The sequence below is a fragment of the Podarcis tiliguerta genome (assembly GCF_965153285.1).
Source record: "Podarcis tiliguerta genome assembly, chromosome: 4".
Lineage (NCBI taxonomy): Eukaryota > Metazoa > Chordata > Lepidosauria > Squamata > Lacertidae > Podarcis > Podarcis tiliguerta.
Window position 1 is genome coordinate 7,913,914 of NC_139537.1, and position 16,736 is coordinate 7,930,649.

Genomic DNA, 16,736 nt, shown 5'->3' on the forward strand with positions numbered 1-16,736 from the left:
TTCCTAAAAACCCCAGAAGCTTTCCTTCTGGGAATAATAACAACAGAGAAAGCCCCCTTCCCCAAATTCCCCACTATTACTTTCAAGGGAAGTAATAGTGCCACTGTATTCTGCTCTGGTCAGACCTCACCTGGAGTACTGTGTCCAGTTCTGGGCACCACAGTTCAAGAAGGACACTGACAAACTGGAACGTGTCCAGAGGAGGGCAACCAAAATGGTCAAAGGCCTGGAAACAATGCCTTATGAGGAACGGCGAAGGGAGCTGGGCATGTTTAGCCTGGAGAAGAGGAGGTTAAGGGGTGATATGATAGCCATGTTCAAATATATAAAAGGATGTCACATAGAGGAGGGAGAAAGGTTGTTTTCTGCTGCTCCAGAGAAGCGGACACGGAGCAATGGATCCAAACTACAAGAAAGAAGATTCCACCTAAACATTAGGAAGAACTTCCTGACAGTAAGAGCTGTTCGACAGTGGAATTTGCTGCCAAGGAGTGTGGTGGAGTCTCCTTCTTTGGAGGTCTTTAAGCAGAGGCTTGACAACCATATGTCAGGAGTGCTCTGATGGTGTTTCCTGCTTGGCAGGGGGTTGGACTCGATGGCCCTTGTGGTCTCTTCCAACTCTCTCTGATTCTATGATTCAAATCAAACTACTTTATGGATGTGACTACAGCTGCCCAAATTTTGGCAGCACAAAAGTGTAGAACAGATGCAGTACCATCAAGAGAAGAATGGCATCTTAAAATATTAGAACTTGCCTGCATGACAAATAGATTAAGAAATAAAGATGACAAGAATTTAAAAGAGGACTGGACATTCCATATACAGTGGACACTCGGGTCACGAACGTGATCCGTGCGGGATGCACATTCGCAACCCGCATTGTTCGCCACCCATGACTGCATGTCTGCACATGCGTGGGTTGCGATTTAGTGCTTCTGCGCATGCGCAAAGCGTGACTTAGCGCTTCTGTGCATGCGTGACCACTGAAACCCGAAAGTAACCCATTCTGGTACTTCCGGGTTTCGGTGGTCCGTAACCCAAAAAAACGCCAACTGAAGCATCTATAACCCGAGGTATGACTGTGGATTATACGGAAAAATACTATAACAAGAAAAGTGTAACAGACTGGGAAAAAAATACTCAACAGTGGGAGAGTGTATGGTAATGAAAACTACTTAGTAGAGCAAGAAAACGCAGTTGAAAATATAGGAAACTGGGGGGAAAGTGGTAGAGGAATTAAAATTAAGGTTTAAAAGAGTCAAATAAATTGGAGGAATAAGTTATGTTGCTATTATTATTATAGGTTTTATATTTACGCTATCTTTTTCTTTCTTTCTTATTACCATGTGTTTGACTGTAACACAGTATACATTGTATATTGATGATGTGATAAAATAGAAAAGCAAATTAGAGAGAGGGGGAGAGAGATATGGACTATTAAACGGCCTCGGTCCAGTATATCTGAAGGAGCGTCTCCACCCCCATCGTTCTGCCCGGACACTGAGGTCCAGCTCCAAGGGCCTTCTGGCAGTTCCCTCTCTGCAAGAAGCCAAGTTACAGGGAACCAGGCAGAGGGCCTTCTCGGTAGTGGCACCCGCCCTGTGGAACGCCCTCCCACCAGATGTCAAAGCGATAAACAACTACCTGACATTCAGAAGACATCTGAAGGCAGCCCTGTTCAGGGAAGTTTTTAATATGTGACATTTTAGTGTATTTTTCATCTTTGTTGGAAGCCGCCCAGAGTGGCTGGGGAAACCCAGCCAGATGGGCGGGGTACAAATAATAAATTATTATTATTATTATTATTATTATTATTATTATTATTATTATTATTCCCTTGATCAGGACACTATACTTCACGCTAGAGTACCATTAACCTCTTCTTCTTTTTTAATGCTCCATCACACAGGTGAGAGCCAAGTGCTCCTTTGACCAAAGCTGGACCCACTACCCAAAAATAAGCATGACTTGCCCCCCAGCAGAGGTCCTACGCTTCCCATTACGTCCCATCCACTGAGATGCGTTGTTCTAAAAAAGTAAAGGAAAACACAAACGTTGAAAGAGACCTTGCTCTTGAATCTCAGCGTGGCTCCAAGAAAGGTCAGAGAGTATATCGGCTTCTCTAGCCGGGTTGCAGTGAAGTGGTTGCATCTAGAACTTATGTCAGCCACACGTCGCACCCCGCAGATGAATGCTTGATGAGACCTGGGCAGAGAAGACAGTGTGACCAGGTCACTCTCAGGAGGCTGGTGTTTGTAGTCTCCTCCATCTTCCAACCCCCTTTTGGAGTGCATTGGATCATGTTGCTCCTTCATAGCGGGAGGCAAAGATGTCTTGAAACACGAGACCAGGAGCGGCTCTTTAAAGCTCTCCATGGCCGACTTCCTGCAGTGGGGCTGCTTTGTTGATTACATATATAAGGAACCAACTTCACACCGGTCCTGAAAGACCTACATTGGCTCCCAGTACGTTTCTGAGCACAATTAAAAGTGTTGGTGCTGATCTTTAAAGTGCAAAATGGCCTTGGCCCTGTACACCTGAAGGAGTGTCTCCACCCCCATCGTCCGGCCCAAACACTGAGGTCCAGCTCCGAGGGCCTTCTGGCGGTTCCCTCATTGTGAGAAGGGAGCTTACAGGGAACCAGGCAGAGGGCCTTCTCGGTGGTGGCGCCCGCCCTCCCATCAGATGTCAATGAAATAAACAACTATTTGACTTTTAGAAGACATCTGAAGGCAGCCCTGTTTAGGGAAGCTTTTATTGTTTGATGTGGTTGCTTTTTTATTATTAATATTCTGTTGGGAGCTGCCCAGAGTGGCTGGGGAAACCCAGCAAGATGGGTGGGGTATAAATAATAAATTATTATTATTATTATTATTATTATTTGTTTCAGGATGGCTCTTACCCTGCATCCACTAGAATTTGGTTTATGGGGAAGTATCTGTCCAGCACCAGCCAAACCAAACTGGAGTCCACTCCAGTTTCAGAACAGGAGAAGAAAGTCAGGTTCTAGTAATAATTAAATGCATGAATGTGGAGCTGCACCTGTATAATTTCAAAGAGCTTAGGGATTTTGGCAAGGGGACTTACGTTTATAACGGCTGGACGGAATTTCTGAGGATTTTTGAGGATTTCAGCATGTTCCTCAAGTTTTCTTTTTTTTGAAAATAATATTTATTACTTTTCCAACAATTTAAACACTACAAAACAAAGCAAAAACAGAAAACAAAAGAAACAAAAAACAAACAAAAAGAAAAAAGAAAAAAGAACAATGCAATACAATACAAAAACACTACATATCACTAACACATTAAACTAACAAAACCAAACAAGAACAGTTTAAAACACCTCAAACAATTTCAATATCTTATCTTTCATTCACTTATTTCACTGACCTCCTCACACCTCCCTTTTTGTATTCCACTTCTATCAATTGTTTCAGCAATTCCTTTCCATCTTCCTCTGTTTTCTATCCTATAATTATCTTAACACATTCTAACCTTATTTTTTCCTTTAATATTCTATTAATCTATTTATACTTAAATCCTTATAACATTTCTACTAAAGCCATATAACTTCATTCCAACATTCTTCTAACATTCATTAATTTTGCAGTATTTCTGTAAATATACTTTAAATTTTTTCCAATCTTCTTCCATCAACTCTTCTCCCTGGTCTCGGATTCTGCCAGTCATTTCCGCCATTTCCATGTAGTCCATCAGTTTCATCTGCCATTCTTCCCGGGTGGGTAGATCTTGTGTCTTCCAATACTTCGCAATAAGTATTCTTGCTGCTGTTGTTGCATACATAAAAAAAGTTCTATCCTTCTTTAACACCAATTGGCCGACCATGCCCAGGAGAAAGGCCTCTGGTTTCTTCAGGAAGGTATATTTGAATACCTTTTTCATTTCGTTATAAATCATCTCCCAGAATATCTTAATCCTTGGGCATGTCCACCAAAGGTGAAAGAATGTACCTTCAGTCTCTTTACATTTCCAGCATTTATTGTCGGGCAAATGATAAATTTTTTCAAGCTTGACTGGTGTCATGTACCACCTATAAATCACTTTCATTAAATTTTCTCTTAGGGCATTACATGCCGGTTCTTCAAGTTTTCATGTGCTCCAAATGCCCCTGTTTCCCAGAAAATGGGACTAGAGGTGGGGGGGTGAATCCATTCCATTCAGATTTTAATACCAACGTAACTAATTCACACTTTCCAAACCAAGATGTGAACCGAAACACAGTTTCCCTTGGGAATTTGCAGCTCTCTGAATTTTTGCAATGACATTATGCAATGTGTACAGTATAATAGTGATACCTGCATAATCCGTAAAAAAAAGAAAAGAAAAGAAAAAATTGTGTTGGTGAAGATAATGCACAAAAATCCATTGGGGAGTGGCGGTTGCTTGCAGGCTCAAGAGCACACCGAAAGATGTGTATATCCATAATACCAAAACTGAAATGAAAGCGTACTGTTTTGACTCAGCTCTCAAGTTAAGCAGGAACGCAGCTTAAATTCAGGCCTTAGCCTAATGCCCTTTCACCCTTATCCTTTGGCAATACAGTCGTACCTTGGTTCTTGAGCAGAATCCGTTCCGGAAGTCCGTTCCACTTCTGAAAATGTTCAAGAACCAATGCGCGGCTTCCGATTGGCTGCAGGAGCATCCTACACTCAGCTGGAAGCCATGGAAGCCACGATGGACGTTCTGGTTCCCAAGAACGTTCACAAACCAGAACACAGCGTTCGGGAGCCAAAACATTTGAGTCACAAGGCATTCATTAACCAAGGTATGACTGTATATAAATATTAAGACGCTTGAGTAAACGAGATCAGGTCACGCCTTTCTCCTGGGCATGGTCGGCCAATTGGTGCCAAAGAAGGATAGAACTTTCTTTATGTATGCCACAACAGCAGCAAGAATACTTATCGGAAAGTATTGGAAGACACAAGATCTACCCACCCGGGAAGAATGGCAGATGAAGCTGATGGACTATATGGCGGAAATGACTGGCAGAATCCGAGACCAGGGAGAAGAGTCAGTGGAAGAAGATTGGAAGAAATTCAAAGTATATCTACAGAAATATTGCAAAATTAATGAATGTTAAAAGAATGCTGGAATGAAGTTATATGGCTTTAGCAGAAATGTTATAAAGAATTAAGCAAAAACTGATTGCAAATGGGCCAAAGTGGAAAATTAAAAGTTAGATTGTGCTAAGATAAATTATAGAACAAAAAATCGAGAAAGATGGAAAGGATTTGCTGAAATAGCTAATTGAACTAGAATACAAAAAAGGGAGGTGTGGGGAGGTCGATGAAATAAGTAATTGAAAGGTAAAGATATGGCAATATTAGATGTGTTTTTAAATGTTTTTGTTTTTCTTTTGTTGTTGTTTTGCTGTATTGTTTTTTGTTTTTCTTTTTATTTTTGATGTATTGTCTGTTAAATTTTTTATTGTTTCTTTTTTCTGTAACTATTAAACCTCTAATAAATATTATTTTTTTAAAAAAACGGGTTCAGGTCACAATCTTCAGGTAAGTATGCGAAGAAATTCAATTCGTTTCACCTTTAAGGTGCTACTTAATTTGTACTTTGCAAAACGATGCATGAACACCCCTCCTTTGAAAGCCCGTTTCAGAATCTTGCAGTGCAGTTTTCCAACCAAGTGATGTATTCAGAAATGCATACACCAGGGTAAAGTGTGCCTATAAATGCATATATTAGTGAAAAGAACATACAAAAGTGCCTTCTATTGGGGCAAATGCTTTACAAATATGTGTATATTAGGCGAAATGTGTAATCCCTGACAAATGAGCATCCGACCTCTGTTTGAAAACCTCCAGTGTGGTGTAGTGGTTAAGAGTGGTAGTCTCGTAATCTGGGGAACCGGGTTCGCTTCCCCGCTCCTCCACATGCAGCTGCTGGGTGACCTTGGGCCAGTCACACTTCCTTGAAGTCTCTCAGCCCCACTCACCTCACAGAGTGTTTGTTGTGGGGGAGGAAGGGAAAGGAGAATGTTAGCCGCTTTGAGACTCCTGAAGGGGAGTGGAAGGCGGGATATCAAATCCAAACTCTTCTTCTTCTTCTTCTTCTTCAAACCACCCTCCTTCCAAGGGAGTTCGTTCGAAAGAATCGAACCTCAGAAATTGTCTAGCTCCCTAAACCCTTAAGAATCAGTCTTCTAGGGACTTTCCCCCAGCTCCCTCCGGAGTCCAGGACTTGGATGAAAAACAGGGGACATGTCAATGGAGCAACTCAAGAGCATATCAACGGAAGTGTATATCCGTAATGCCAAAACCAGAATTGAAACGAAAGCATATTGCTTTGGCTCAGCGCTCAAGTTAAGCAGGAATCCCTGCTTAAGTTCAGGCCTTAGTCAAATGCCCCTTCGCTCTCCTGCAGTTGTAAAAAAGAAAGATAATATTAAGACACCTGATTAAACAAGGTCAGTATTCACAATCCCAGAGAGTTCCCAGAACTGTTATTGTGGGGTGTAAAATGACTAATGTGGGGCAGGATGGTTCAAAAGTCATGGGTAGCAATTTTGCTTTGCCTTACACATGACCTGGACATCTTCCAGGGTATCCTAATATTAGCAGAGCGAGCAGATATTTTTTTCTTTTCTCTTTGCTGAAGTGAAATCTTGAATGTCTATCTCCAGTTTGCTTTAGTTAATTAAAACGTAGATCTTCACCATGCATCTTCAGACTCTGCCAAGCTCCTTGGGATTCAAAAACTGCTTTTGGCATCTAAAGCAGCCTTTCTCAACATGTGGGTCCCCAGATGTTGTTGAACTACAACTCCCATCACCCCTAGCTAGCAAGGCCAGAACTCAGGGATGATGGGAGTTGTAGTCCAACAACATCTGGGGACCCACAGGTTGACAACCGCTGATCTAAAGGAATGCATTGACAAAATATTTTTTATTGACTCGGATATTTAAATACCGTATTTTTCACCCCATAAGACGCACATTTTCCCTCCTAAAAAGTAAGGGGAAATGTGTGGGCGTCTTATGGAGCGAATGCAGGCGGGAGGCTCTGCTCAGCGCTCCCTTTAAAGAGCCGCGTGGAGCGTGTGTGTGGTTCTTGGGGGCTTTTCCCCACGGAGGGAGAAGGGCAGCCCATCAGTCCCTTCTCCCTCCTCGGCGAAAAGCCCCCAAGATGAAGGCTCTCCCTGCCCTGAAGAGGCTTCACACGAGGAAGCCAGAAGCCAGAACAGCAAGAGGGATCCCTGCGCAGCGATCCCTCTTGCTGTTCTGGCTTCTGGGATTCAGAATATTTTTTTTCTTGTTTTCCTTCTCCAAAAACTAGGTGCGTCTTATGGTCTGGTGCGTCTTATAGAGGGAAAAATACGGTATTTACATTTCCTCGCTATGTTTTTCGAGAGCATTATAGGACACACTAGGGGCAAGAGGATGGCAATGAGACCCAACAGAGTCTAGAATCATAGAATCATAGAGTTGGAAGAGACCACAAGGGCCATCGAGTCCAACCTCCTGCCAAGCAGGAAACACCATCAGAGCACTCCTGACATATGGTTGTCAAGCCTCTGCTTAAAGACCTCCAAAGAAGGAGACTCCACCACACTCCTTGGCAGCAAATTCCACTGTCAAACAGCTCTTACTGTCAGGAAGTTCTTCCTAATGTTGAGGTGGAATCTTCTTTCTTGTAGTTTGGATCCATTGCTCCGTGTCCGCTTCTCTGGAGCAGCAGAAAACAACCTTTCTCCCTCCTCTATGTGACATCCTTTTATATATTTGAACATGGCTATCATATCACCCCTTAACCTCCTCTTCTCCAGGCTTCTCCTCCCTCTCCATTCCATCCATGAATTTATAAGTGATCAGGTCTCTGTGGTCACTTGGGGGATAGAGGGTAGAAAATCCATACGTACTGCCTTGTGGGACATCTTTGGGAGAAGAAAAGGCTGAGGAGTAAACCCTACACAAATCCCTAAGGCGGTTGGATGGTTCCTTGTGCGCCTCCTTCCGGCAACTCCTGCAGCCAAGCTGGTGCCAAAGGTCTTGCTCTGCTTTCCTTTGGACCACATCGGCGAGGCCAAGAGAGGGGTCTTGTCATCTGGGCAGCCCTGGGCCTCCAGACACACTGCCCAGGCTTGTGCCCCAGGGAATTCACTGCTAACACAACAAAAACAGCACAGGAGGTAGCATTTGCGAGTTACCCATCTCTGCAGCCACAGCAGGCGCTGTGATTCCCCAGCAGCTGGACTTCACCCCTGAAGGCGCACTCCATTGTCTCTTGAGAAAGAAACATGCCAACAGCATATGTTTGTTATCCTGCCCTGAAACCTTATGGTGAAGTCTGGGTAAGAAATCTTTTCAAGTAATAGTAAGGGGCTGTACACACAGGTTTCTGACTAAGCATACCCCCCCGGCCACATGCATCACAACCTTGCTTTGCAACAGGAGTGTCCCCTCCTCCTGCTTGGATCGTGTCCTTGAGTTTTGATAATGCTTCTTGCTTCTCTGGGTGGAAGGTAGAGCAGCAACTGGTTTGTTGTGCAAAGCTAAAAATTAATTTGCTGCTTCACCCACGTTTGCTTCTGGCCTTACCCATCACTGGCGTACGACCCCTGGAGAAAGTGACAACTACATTAGATGGAATAAATAAATAAAATTTAAAAAATGTCCAGTAGCACCTTAAAGGACCCCTGACCATTAGGTCCAGTCGTGACCGACTCTGGGGTTGCGTGCTCATCTCGCTCTATAGGCCGAGGGAGCCGGCATTGGTCCGCAGACAGCTTCCGGGTCATGTGGCCAGCATGACTAAGCCGCTTCTGGCGAACCAGAGCAGCGCATGGAAACACCGTTTACCTTCCCACCAGAGTGGTACCTATTTATCTACTTGCACTTTGATGTGCTTTTGAACTGCTAGGTTGGCAGGAGCAGGGACCGAGCAACGGGAGCTCACCCCGTCACGGGGTTCCGAACCGCCGACCTTCTGATTGGCAAGTCCTAGGCTCTGTGGTTTAACCCACAGCACCACCCGCGTCGCTAGTAGCACCTTAGAGGCCAACTAAGTTTGTTCTGAGTAACCAACTAAATTTGTTCAACTTAGAGACTTAGTTGGCCTCTAAGGTGCAGCTGCACAATTTTTTAATTTTATTTATTTATTTCGACTGCGTCAGACCAACATGGCTACCTGCCCAAATCTACAGTAGATGGATCTTTGAACACATAAGATGCTCTTTGGTTTAGCGGCAGGGTCTATACCACTCCCTTGGCAAAATGTCTACACACAATAGATCAGGGGTCAGCAACCTAAGGCCCTTGGGTCAGTAGCGGCCCATGGGGTTCATCTATCCAGCCCATGGCGACCCTTGCCACCCCCTTACCGGCATGGCACGGAGCAGGGAACCGACTTCTGGGTTGATGGCACCGGAAATAAGGTGTGTGCACGCATGTGGGATGGAGAAGCCCCTGTGTGCATGCACACATGCTATTTCCGGCGCACATCCGGGTCAGAGGAGCAGCTAAATCCGGGTCACGCAGCAGCTAAAAAAGCCAATGCAATTCTGGGCTGCATCAATAGGAGTATAGCATCTAGATCAAGGGAAGTAATAGTGCCACTGTATTCTGCTCTGGTCAGACCTCACCTGGAGTACTGTGTCCAGTTCTGGGCACCACAGTTCAAGAAGGACACTGACAAACTGGAACGTGTCCAGAGGAGGGCAACCAAAATGGTCAAAGGCCTGGAAGCGATGCCTTATGAGGAACGGCTAAGGGAGCTGGGCATGTTTAGCCTGGAGAAGAGGAGGTTAAGGGGTGATATGATAGCCATGTTCAAATATATAAAAGGATGTCACATAGAGGAGGGAGAAAGGTTGTTTTCTGCGGCTCCAGAGAAGCGGACACGGAGCAATGGATCCAAACTACAAGACAGAAGATTCCCCCTAAACATTCGGAAGAACTTCCTGACAGTAAGAGCTGTTCGACAGTGGAATTTGCTGCCAAGGAGTGTGGTGGAGTCTCCTTCTTTGGAGGTCTTTAAGCAGAGGCTTGACAAGCATATGTCAGGAGTGCTCTGATGGTGTTTCCTGCTTGGCAGGGGGTTGGACTCGATGGCCCTTGTGGTCTCTTCCAACTCTATGATTCCCATGATTCTATGATTCTATGTGTGCATGCGCACGGGCGCAGCTCTGATCCAGAAGAGCGCGCGTACGCACACACTCCAGCCCATCATTCGACAGACAGAACATGGACCGGTCCATCGTTCGGTAAGCTTGCTGACGCCTGCAATAGGTGCCAATTGCTCACCGTCACTGAAGATCCCTTTCCTTTTCCCTTGCCGGAATCAAAGGGCAAATTAACTCCTTCGTCTTGGCTGAAACCCCAATATCTCTCTTTTCTTTGTAGAGGTAAACTGGGGGAAGGTCAGAAATAGGAAATGTGTGCACAATATGTGTGTGTGTGTGAGAGAGAGAGAGAGAGAGAGTGAAGGCCAGGGAGGGTCTTCTGGGAAAGTACTTCTGTGTTGCAAAATTAGTTTCGCTGGGTTTATAAGGTGTCGAAGACTTTTAATGCCATGGGCTGCGGTACTAGGAGATAGTAAACAGGTCTAGCAAAAATGTCCCTCTCCAGACAGCCCTCCCCGGCCCCCAATTCCCCCCTCTCTCTTTTTGGCCCCTTTCCAACCATTTCTCCGTAATTTCTTCCCCATCTTTTTGCTCTGTCTCTTGGATTGCGTCCCATTCTCTCCGGACTGTCTTATTAATTTTCCTCTCCCTCTCAAAGAAACCAGGTCTGCGGCTGCAGGCTTTACGGCATTCTCCGGCAGACCTGAACATTAAGGAAAGGGGCGGTGGGGGGGGGGTGGAAGGTATGGACAAAAGAGATTGTATGTATGTGAAAGAGAGAGAGAGGGAGAGAGAGAGAGAGAGAGAGAGAGAGAGAGGGAGAGAGTAGCAACGCCTAGCAGGGTGCCAGTAATGGACTCACATTGATGGGCCAGACTTATTATTAAAGTAATACCCCTGGAATTTTTATGGACTACAGACGTTTTATGGGTATGCCTCACCACCTGGCATGGCTGCTGGAGAAAAGGAAGCAGTGGCAGTGGTAGACCCACTGGCCTGGAAACTCAGCCTGCCCTTGTAAACTTGGAGCCACGATAAAGTTATAGGCCCAGCTGACTATGAACCGGTCATCACACATCCAGAAGCTCCCAGGTGACTGTAGCAGCTGTCGTTGGACCCGACAGCAGCACGAGAGGTCCTTCACCATCTTACCAAAAGGTGCTTCTTGTTTATCCTCCGGCAATGGCTTCTCTAAGCAGAAGGGTGGGTGGACAAGGAAATCATTGCCAAAGGAAGTTGCCCGTGTGCTTTCGTTCCTTTTGGCTGCAGCTGAACCCAGCCAGGTGCTGCAGAAAAGTGAGAGGGTGACCTTCTAGGAATGCCTGTAGCTGTCGTTTCTGATAACGGCTGCTACAGTCAACTGGAGGCTTCTGAAAAGACAATGACAGGCTGCTGAGCGAACTGGTCTGTTGGCTCACCTATATAGCCTGGTTGCAAAGCATAAGCATATGTGTGTGACACCCCCCCCCAATGCACAGCCCAGGCCACAGAGAATAGGAGCAGCTCAGCAAGGTGCCTGCAGGGACATATACAGATAGCTCATGCAAGTGAGTCCATGCGCACATTGCTATCCCTGATATTCTGACTTGGATGGGGGGAAAATCTTTAGATGTAACTCCAAAGAACGTGAGCATTCAGATTCAGGAAGAGCAAATCACATAAGCTGAAATGCTCCCCAAAATTTATTTTGTGGGGAGTTCTTTCTTCTGCCAGTCCTAAATCTCCCGACTTTCAGCTTCGTGACATGTCAACGTTCTAGTGTTATATTGAAGGATTTCAGCATCAGTGTCGACCCTTGTGGAAAGGTAACTGCCCAGATAAGAGACGTGATCAACATTTACCAACGTTACACCATTGAGTTGGATATGTGGTGCTGCAGAGGTAGACAGGCGAACTAATGCCAGTGTACTGGAAGAAGCAAAGATCACCATTGTCAAAGCAATGATTCTTCAACATCAACGTCGTTGGACTGGTCATGTTGTGGGGATGCCTGATGATCGTCTTCCAAAGCAACTGCTCTATTCCAAACTTAAAAATGGAAAGCGTAATGCTAGTGGTCAACAAAAGAGGTTTAAAGAGTGTCTTAAGGTAAATCTAAAAAAATGTAGTATAAACACCAATAACTGGGAAACACTGGCCTGTGAGCACTTCAATTGGAGAAGAGCCTTTACCAAAGGTGTCATGGTCTTTGAAGACACTTGAACTCAGGACGCAAGGGAGAAACGTGCTAAGAGGAAGGCGCGCTTGGCAAACCCTCATCATGATCAACTCCCGCCCGGAAACCAATGTCCCCACTGTGGAAGGACGTGTGGATCCAGAATTGGCCTCCACAGTCACTTACGGACTCACTGTTTAGACCGTGTTCATGGAAGACAATATTACTCAGCTACGAGTGATTGTCAAAGAAGAAGAAGACAATGAAGGGAGAAAAATTCTTCTCCTGCTTTCCCTACACTGCGCATCAATTTTCAGCCTTCCATCATGTTTCCTCTTACTCGTTTGCCCGAAATGGCCTTGGTATACCTGAAGGAGCATCTCCAACCCCATCGTTCTGCCTGTACACTGTGGTACAGCTCCAACGGCCTTCTGGTGGTTCCCTCACTGCGAGAGGCCAAGTTACAGGGAACCAGGCAGAGGGCCTTCTTGGTGGTGGCGCCCGCACTGTGGAACGCCCTCCCACCAGATGTCAAAGCGATAAACAACTACCTGACATTCAGAAGACATCTGAAGGCAGCCCTGTTCAGGGAAGTTTTTAATATGTGACATTTTAGTGTATTTTTCATCTTTGTTGGAAGCCGCCCATTATTTGTACTCTGGGGGTACAAATAATGAATTATTATTATTATTACTAAACTTACAGTGCTGCAAGCTTTTCCTCCCAGGATTCCCTGCTCTAGCTGATTGGCCAGCCGTGTCGAGTAGGGCAAAAGGCCTCTATGCCGAGGGCTGCGGAGAACCCCTCTCACTCGAGCCACTTCCAACTCCCTCTTTAAAAGAATGAAAAAAATTAAAACGGCTGTCTGTTTCCAGCCTTTGATTGCAGTTGATGGATCGCTATCATATTCCGGCCTCTTGGGGGAGAAAAGGCACACAGCTGACGCGGGAGATGAAAACAGTTAAGGAGCCACATTCTGTACGGACCCCTTCCTTCCCCCATAATCAGCAACAGCTGAGAATGTCATGGTGCCCACAGAGCGAAATGCAGCCGGCTTTGTGATTCATACCACGTCTCCCGCCGCTGCCTGCCTCTTGCATCTAAGTGATGCATGGCCGCTCTGTAACATGGACATATTTCTCCCTTTTGCCGCGAGGTTCCGACTTCCCGGCCAAGACAGACTCCAGAGAGAGCGAGGAAGAGCGGGACTTAAGCCTTTCTCTTTGATTGCAATGCAAAGACTATGGAGGCAAGATGGGGGGTGGGGTGGGGTGGGATGTCCTCTGTGGACCCCCGGATGGGACCAATGGATTGGTAGCATGTCAAGGAAATTGAAAGCTACAAGGCTTAGCTGCAAAGCGCTATCTTGGGCCTTCTTAAGAGGAGGGCCTCCGTGGGAGTCGCGACACATAATGCATAAGGTGATTACAGAGAGATATGACTATCAGTACCGCCAGGGACATTTTGACAGGCGAGATCTTCCGCCTTAAGCTCGTCGGGTGGGAAAGGGGCTGAGACGTTTCATGTGTCTGGAAAAACCTGTGCCCCCTATTTTCCCAAGATAGCAAGCAATTGCAGCGCAGTCCTTTCCAATTAGCCAAAAAGCCACGTCGGAGGAGGAAGAAAGGGGGAAGGATATGGGCAGCGCAGCAGATTCTGGTTTGACAACACACAAGATCATGTTTAGATGCTGCCGTTCGAGATGTCCTGGGCTCCTTCGTCGGTGCTGCTTGGGGGAACATGACTGTTCTCGATGTGACCGCAGCGGCCATGTTAATTACCATATTTTTCGCTCTATAAGACGCACCAGACCACAGGACGCACCTAGTTTTTGGAGGAGGAAAACAAGAAAAATAATATTCTGAATCTCGAAAGCCAGAACAGCAAGAGGGATCGCTGTGCAGTGAAAGCAGCGATCCCTCTTGCTGTTCTGGCTCCTGGGATAGCTGCGCAGCCTGCATTCGCTCCATAAGATGCACACACATTTCCCCTTACTTTTTAGGAGGGAAAAAGTGAGTCTTATAGAGCAAAAAATACGGTATTCTCTGTTGCTGTTCCCATATCTGCTCCATTCAGGTACAGGTAGCAACAACTTTGTCCTGATTTTCACTTTGGGGAATATGGCAACCCTACCTGTACCTGGGGGACGTGGGTGGTGCTGTGGGTTAAACCACAGAGCCTAGGACTTGCCGATCAGAAGGTCAGGCGGTTTGAATCCCTGCGACGGGGTGAGCTCCCGTTGCTAGGTCCCTGCTCCTGCCAACCTAGCAGTTCAAAAGCACGTCAAATGCAAGTAGATAAAGAGGTACTGCTACAGCGGGAAGGTAAACGGCGTTTCCATGTGCTGCTCTGGTTTTCCAGAAGCGGCTTAGTCATGCTGGCCACATGACCCAGAAGCTGTACGCCGGCTCCCTCAGCCAGTAAAGCGAGATGAGCGCCACCCCGGAGTCCGCCACGACTGGACCTAATGGTCAGGGGCCCCTTTCCCTTTATTCATTGTATCAAACTGTGGATTTCAACGGAAGTCTCAGAAAGTTCAACGGAAAAAGCAGAAGACCCAGTGGATCAGTTCATTCTCTAGTCAGTTCGTGCATAAGGTCCATATGTTGAACTTTATGAGACTTTATGATTAAATGTTATCCTTCCTCACTCACGCTAGGGAGCTAGAAGCAGAGCACATTGCACATTGCTGGAAGCAAGTTGATGGATTTGTCAGAATCATATAAGTTGAACAATCCAGGCTGGCTTGTTCCTGGTAAATTTCCTCTTTAGTTCCCTCAAGAAGACACAAGTCTTCTTTTAAAAAAGTACAGTCATACCTCTTGCTACGTTTGCTTCATCTTATGTTTTTTCAGGTTGCGTACCGCTGCGACCTGGAAGTACTGTAAAGGGTTACTTCCGGGTTTTGCCGCTCGTGCATGCGCAGATGCGCAAAATGACACCATGCGCATGCGCAGAAGTAGCGAATCGCGGCCCGCAAGAGCACAGACACGGGTTGCGTTCCTTTCAGGTTGCGAACGGGGCTCCGGAACAGATCCCCAGAGGTACCACTGTAATGGTAAAGTTTACTTACATTCAGTTCACAGTATAGTCCCGAAGGCAGGCTTTATCTTGTAGTTACAGGTACATGTGTAGAGAAAAGAAGTTTGAGCTGGGCCTCAGACTTTCTACCTTGTAGCTTCCATCCTCTGTAAGGATGAGCCATGTGCTGCTGGCTAAGAGGCAGCAGAGAGGAAGAGAACAAAAAAACAGCAGAAGGAGGAAGATGGCTGCGTGACTAACCCTTTTATAGGGTCTGCTAGGGTTACGCCCATCTACCTGGTCACAGAGTGAGGATGCTCCAGAGCAGGTATGACAGGAAGTCTTCCCTGTCTGGAGCAACACTCCCCTGTGTGTCCACTCTAGGAAACAGGAAATGTTGTGTTTGACTGCTTCAGTGAATGATACGCCCCACACCTTGTTCTCTTATAATGGCAGTGGCACTCACCTGAGAGGTGCAGAAACTGAGTCCCAGTGAGTTCTGGCTGGAAAAGAAAAGCCCTGTCGCAAACCACTTTGAGGTTTTCTACCACAAACGCTAGGGACGCAGGTGGCACTGTGGGTTAAACCACAGAGCCTAGTACTTGCCGATCAGAAGGTCTGTGGTTCGAATCCCTGCGACAGGGTGAGCTCCCGTTGCTCGGTCCCTGCTCCTGCCAACCTAGCAGTTCGAAATCACGTCAAAGTGCAAGGAAGGCGGGAAGGTAAACGGTGTTTCCCTGCACTGCTCTGGTTCGCCAGAAGCGGCTTAGTCATGCTGGTCACATGACCCGGAAGCTGTACGCCGGCTCCCTCGGCCAGTAAAGCGAGATGAGCACCACAACCCCAGACTCAGCCACGACTGGACCTAATGGTCAGGGGTCCCTTTACCTTTACCACAAACGCTATATAAAATTTATGAAATAAATAAGTTTGTAGAGCTTGAGGCTTTTAATCTCAGGGCCGTGGGTTTGAGCCCTATGTTGGGCAAAAGATTCCTGCATGCCCCATGTGATTCCCTTCCAACTCTGCAATTCTGTGATTCTATTATCCGCTCTACTGCCTTGCTTCTTGTTTGAGCATTATTTAACTTTGGGAGGGACTCTTGCCCTCCAAGCAGGCGTAAATCTCCCCTTAACTGTAGGAACCATCAGCAAAGTTCCAAAGTCCACTTCTTTGATCACAAAAATCACCCGAGGTGCAAAGCCCCCACCCCCAGGCCTTGGCGGATGACCCCGGAGCACGCAGGGCAGGTGAGCAGTGATCGATGACTCCTAAACAAGATGTCCCACTGAAACAGCACATGTTTTAGAAATTCCTCCCCTCCCTCCCTCTCTCCCAACCCCAGTTGCCAGTTGTGACCTGGAAATCTGTAATAGAAACCCAGGTCTTTCTCTCGGCGTCGCCACACTGGGGCTTTGTGCCTTGAGGGGCGTGTGGTATTCTATCACTCTGCAGGGGCTCTT

At 46.3% G+C, this 16,736-nt stretch overlaps 1 long non-coding RNA gene across 1 annotated transcript in view; it reads left to right on the forward strand.

The window, feature by feature from the left end:
* Positions 1-16,736, forward strand: part of LOC310675839 — a 324,788-nt gene that overhangs the window by 298,258 nt on the left and 9,794 nt on the right. The window lies entirely within an intron of this gene.